The following is a 6,442-nucleotide window of genomic DNA, read 5'->3' on the forward strand; positions in this document are numbered from 1 at the left end:
AGCCCAGGTTATATTTGCAGGAAATAAGAGCCGGCTGATATGACAGCTGTTTCCACCAGGTATATTTCAGCTGTGGGGATCGGTTTATTTGCCTTTTTTTCCCCTTCCCCGGAAGCATCACGGCCGGAGCTGATTATAGCATCGAAGGGGACAGTGTATGTTCTGCAGAGCATATCGCTGTTACAAATATCACAAGCAAAATAGCAAACAGATGTCATCCAAGGGAGTTCATAAATTTTGGATGGTGAGTCATGAGCCATGCAGGGAAAGAAAGACATGGCAGTTGCCTGATGGAGCTACTCATTGGAGCTAATTGACTTGCTAAGAAATACAATAACATTACTGACAGTGGGGTACAGCACAGTCATTAATGCTTTCGTTAGTTTCCTAGTGGGGACCTTGAGCTTTTAAACCTCCTTCACTCAAGAAACATGGGCAGGCAGTATAATTCAGGCATGCTTTTCTTGCCTGCCTTTCCTTATTTGCTGAGAGTATTTATTTATCTATTCTAATAGTATGATCTCCCAGGCTGCTTTTGATGGCCAGATTGAAAACAAAAAACATCAGGACATGTGGATGAAATATGTGATGAAGACTTCTGTTAAGTCTTTGAAAGGGATTCAGTGTGGGATAAACTTTCCTTCAAAACCTTTCCTCCTCTATGACGAAACCTGTATCCAAAACATATCTTAAAATCAACCCATTTGGATATCTTATGTTTAACATGTATGTGTGTCTACTTGCAAGGAATGTTCATCAGTAGCCACAATGGCAGAAGGTTGTACGAAATCTCTTCAAATATCGTTAACTGTCCTAAGGCAGGAAAGAACAAGTGTGTTTAAAGTGTCATCTGCTTCCCCAAAGCCCATAAAGGGATGTCCCTTGGGGAACCTTGTTAACTACCAACTTATATGATTTTGAGAGGTTGAAGAGGATGACTTTAGTTAACCTAAGCCTTTTTATTTAATCAGGTCATTATTTTTCTCAAGGTAGTGTGGTTTTATTTTGATTTTTTGATCCTAAATTGCTTTGAAAGTTCACTAAGCTAGAAGTGAACTTCCTTTCTATAGTTCACCATCATTGGTCCATCCAGCCATCCAGCCATCCAGCCATCCAGCCATCCATCCAGCCAGCCAGCCTGAAAAGTGTGTTTGTGTGGGGGGAGGACTCTGTATTTTCATGAACAAAATGTTTGGGAATTTGCCTCTTGTTAACACATTTTTAAACCTAGAATGGTTCCTGATCACATGATCAACTGTAGGATTTGCTTTCCAAATTGTTGTGATGTGATAAATACATGCAACATTTCCAAGATAAAGTATAATTTTAATTTGGTGCATAAGATTTTCAGAGTTTTTTGGGTACGTAAGGCAGTGTGGAAAGGGGGGGGGGAAGAATGTCTGCTAGAGCACCACTGCATCTCACCATAGCAAAAGCAACATACTTGACGCATGCTGTAAGCTTTTTCTCTGCTGCTTGAGTAAACCATTTAAGTGCTGTTAAGAATTGCTTTATAAACTCAGGACAGGAAAGGGATGATTGATTATTCCCCGCTGGACATGACACGGCTCTCACTCTTCCCTGTATTTATAATATCTCTGTGTATGCTATACCTAGATCCTGCTATTACCAGTCCCACTTTACAGGGCTAAGATTTTGGAACAGGATGACATAGCCTTCATTTTTCTGGGCCACCAAGGGGGAAAGCCATTGTTCTCTCTTGTATTTCATCCCTAACCCTCCCCTTCTGCCCATCAACTTGTCCCCTAGTTACATTATTTCTTTACAAGCCAACTAGAACGGGACAAAATGTTTCACATCTGTTCACATCACCCAACCATTTGCATGAGAATCAACAGCTCACTGGTTGGGGGGGGGGCTGGAACTAGTTGAGGATCGTTCCTCATTCCTATGCCAGATGTGGCCACTTTTTAAACATACACAGACATATGCACATTCAGAGTGGGATGTGGTCTTATTCAGAATAGATTCATTGAGGACAGTGAAATGCTAGGCTGAAGCTATTATGTTTGTGTGTGTGTGTAGAAATACATACATACATACATACATACATACATACATACATACATACATATACACATACATACATGAATTGCCTACCAATCTCTGGTACAAATATTTTAATACTAGATTTTCCTTTCTTTCTTTCTTTCTTCCTTCCTTCCTTCCTTCCTTCCTTCCTTCTTTCCTTCCTTCTCTTTCTCTTTTTATTTCTTCCTTTCCTTTCCCTTTTTCCACTTTTGCTTTATGGATGTAATTCAATGACACCCTCAAAGATTAACAGGACAATGTAATTAATCACTGAAAATCATTTTAATAGTCTAGAATAGATATGATTTGGAAAGATGTTTGTTGAACTCAGATTCTGAACTCTAAAAATCTGATTGTAACAATAAAATAATAGTGCCAACAGGTACATTCCCAAGGTGTCATAATATTCAAGATGACACACATGATCATGTGAGTATGCAACCCAAGCGGTGGGGCTTTAATTGTATGTTGCAGCTGACATCTGGAATTTCTGGATGTTTCCAAATACAAAAATAATGATTCAGACTTATATAATACTTTTTTCCCTTTTTTTGACCCTGTAATCTGTTTTATTGGGGTGGAGTCAGGACAACTGATTGGAGTTGAGAATTTACTGGCTGGATGCCCTTCCTAATGCTTATGCAGAGTTTGCAGCAGATATTTTTTCTTTGTGCCCTGATAAACATCTGTCACTGCCTAGGATTGAATTCTCAATCTTCTGAGTGTCTTCACCTCTAGGTCACTCCTTTATGTAATACTTTATAGCATTGAAAATATCCCATACTGCACAAAATCTCATTCTAATTTCAAATCTATAGATGCTCCACATCCATAGATGAAGATGCTACTTCAATAAATGCTAAGGCTCCAGAATTCTTATATACAGTAAAATACTAGTAAGAGCCCCATCTTTATTAGCTTTTCTTTAATCCACTAGAATCAGCAAAGCTGGATCAAGATTTTTGTAAGCACTGTGCATTCTCCTACTCAGTGACCTTTAAGCTTCTATAGGCATGATCAACCTAAAAGTCCAACACAGCCTTAATGGATCCCACCTACTTCAGTAGGCCTTTACTATTTTTAATTAAAGAACTGTTGTAGTTTTAAATAGCTTTAAGATCACTCAATTTCAGTGAAAAATTAAGCATGTTTAAACTTTCTCCAGAGATGTAAACAGAATATTAACAATGCTTAACACTGGCTAAGCTGTGGACCATTAATCATAACACTATTCACATCTCATCCTGATGATATTAGCTCTAGGATATCTCCTGTATGATTTCCCTTAAAGGTAATGTTTGAGATATGAGTGATATAAAACTAACAACAAACATATCCTCTTCTCTAAAAATTCATGTATTATTAAATTTTTAAAATAGTTGTATAAAATGCAGGACTTTGTCAATCAAAGAATAGCTAATACATTTTCAGCCAAAATGGTAACATGGGTAAATTTTGTCAGAATAGCTGGACACAAAATGATCAGATGGGATCAAAATGAAAGATTCAATCTTCATGACTCATTGGACAGGGAGAAAGAAACAGTTTTGAGTGTAGTGATGTTTGCTATAGTTATGACACCATAGTTCTATTACTTTATATAAATTGTCAATTCACTACAGAGATGGGATGTCAGGTTATGATTTTGTCCCCCCCCCCTCTCTTTTATTTTTACAATCAGTAAAAAAAAGAAGAGATCATCTAAATTGGAAAGAAGTAAAAGTGCGTGTCCTTCTCTTTATACTCTCTCAGTCAAATGGTCTACCTCAGGTGTCTGTCTCCAAGGGACACTGAGTATTCTTCTATTGGGACATTGAATTGCTGCCACAATTTAAATCTTTGGAGAGCAGAGCTTCTCCCAGTCTGCCCCATCTCCAACCTGACATGTCTGGTCTTTAAAAGTGTTACTTGATTGGTATGTGGCTGATCAAAGGGTTGTTATTTGCAAGAGCTGGTAAATTCCCACCCAGACTTTTAGCTGGGATGAAACAACAGTGGGAGGTTTTAATCTGCTATTTATGTCTACTGTATGTTTCGGTCTACATGGTGCCTGAGTTTGTTGTTAACCATTTCAACAAGAGCATCCTGTTTCTCCTGAAAAGAGGAAACAACCTTGAGTTACTCCTTGTCTTTTCAGACACACACACATACACATATATATAATCCTCCCATGTCCTAACTATGTACAAAGTGTTATTGGCACCAAGAAAACAAGGCAAAGTGGGACTTCAGATAAACTCTGAGCTCTGTTCCAGATCAGTTCAGATTTTGAAGAAATTTCCACATGGGTGCATCTTAATATCAAATTTCCACTTCTGTGAACACTTACTTAACTGCTGAAATGGCAGTGTCATGCCTCTGTCCGAGCCTGATTCTGAGGATGACATGAAGTTCCCTGTTGAGGCCCAGGAAGAGGTGTCTGTGGCTTTGGAGGACTGTGGGGAGGAGCAGGCTGAAGCAGGCCAGGGCCCTTCAAGTTTAGAACAGGGAAGGCAGAGCTCAGGGGAGGAGCAAGGCCCCTCCCCACCAGTTCCCAGAGCAAGGAGAGCAGAGAGGAGGAGGGAACAATGGAGGCAGGCTCACTTGCTTGGGAGGAGAGCTTCACACCCCACTCCACAAGGCACACCTGGGGAGTAGGTATTTAAGGAGATGCTGTGGGGTGGGGCATTTGCCGGGAACAAATGTGAACTCTTGTGATATGAGCTCTTGTACCTGGACTCTTTGTATTTTGGATCAAGTTTGTTTCCTGCTGAGTTCTCCTTGCTGTTCTCAGTTTTGCAGTTTGCAGGTTACAGGCAAGCTGGGCGTTGAAAAGATCATACTTTGTTTGTTATCTGTTTTACTTTAAAGAACTGTTTAACTTCATTGACTGTTTTCTTGAAGTTGTGCCAGCATATGTGGGGGCTGTTGGGTGAACATTGGCAGTGCTTACAAAGACAATTGTTCTGACCAGCTAATTGCTTTGCCTCCGTTCGGGGCCCTGGGTCATCACAGGAAGCAGGGAAGCTAGAAAATTAATTTTACCAGAGTGTCTCTAATGTCAAAGTGTCCTCATTCAACAAATGGTAACTCACAACCATTCATGTTGTGACTGTTCAAAGTTATAATGGCACTGAAAAAAGTGACTTACGACCAGTCCTTGCACTTCTGACTGTCAAAGCATCCCACAGTCATGTGATCAAAATTCAGGTGTTTGGAAACCAATATGTATTTATGATGGTTGCCATGTCCTGAGTCACATGATCCTCCTTTGCGACCTTTGCAGCTAGCTTCTGATGGGAAAAGTCAACGGGGGAAGCTGGATTCACTTAGCGACTGTGTGATTCACTCAACAATGTGACAAAAAGAGGTGGTAAAATCAGCTGCAACTCACTTAACAACTGTCTTGCTTAGTGATGGAAATTCTGGTCCTAATTGTGATCGTAAGTCAAGGATTATCTATACAGGACTACAGATCCAGAGACTAAGGAACTATGCTTCCTGACTTCCCTTGTGCTTGTGACTTATGTAGGCCTAATGTAGACTTGCTATTGATTGCTGCTAATCCATACTTCAAAAAGACATTAAAAAGGAATTGAAATGTGGATTTTCCACCCCAATATTAGGCTGAGGCTACTTTCCTTGTTTGTCAAGTCAACAAACCAATATCATTTTTAAAACTAATCTTAGCTGAGTTTCACACAGTTTGCTCATTTCAGATTGGCCCTCCTTACTTTCTGAATACATTCAAAGTTGTTTTTTGAATAACAGCATCCAAGCCAGTGAATTAAAAAAAAATCTATTGTGAATAGATTTATATTTATATTTATCTCTATCTCAGATTATTTCGGTAACCAGAAGATGTTGCTGCTTTTCAAGAACAATCTTTTGTGGCTTAAATATAGAGAGAGCACCTTGCTCTGCCTTTCTGTAATGCTTCCACTATTGTTTCTGTGACTGGATGGGTGTTCATGCGGCTATGTAGCCTCTTAATATACATATTTGATCTAGTCATGACTAATGGGGCCAAATGAAATGTGCATCTGAATGGACATTTCATTAAAAGAAATGAAAAAGAACGATGCTTCATGAATTGAAGATTCTTCCATGAAGCACCATCAGCACTGTTACCATTTATGGGAATGATTCCTATTGTTGCATATTTTCAAGGGTGTTTTTCTTTTGCCTCCTGTACTAGCAACATTAGTAAATTAGTGGCTTTGCTGAAATGTCTTACTGAGAGGCTGTACTGTGAATGCATGGAGTTCCATGAAAGGCAAGAAGGATGGAAAAAAAAAACCCTCTATGGCTCTGCAGCAAACTCTTGTTGTCTGAAGTGCTGCTGTTCACATTGCCAGTCAGCAAACCATGTCCTCTTTCCAATGTTCTGTGCCATCTTTCCCCACCACCT

Source organism: Crotalus tigris, unplaced genomic scaffold, assembly GCF_016545835.1.
Source record: "Crotalus tigris isolate CLP2741 ecotype Arizona unplaced genomic scaffold, ASM1654583v1 scf7180000017742.2353718, whole genome shotgun sequence".
Taxonomy (NCBI): domain Eukaryota; kingdom Metazoa; phylum Chordata; class Lepidosauria; order Squamata; family Viperidae; genus Crotalus; species Crotalus tigris.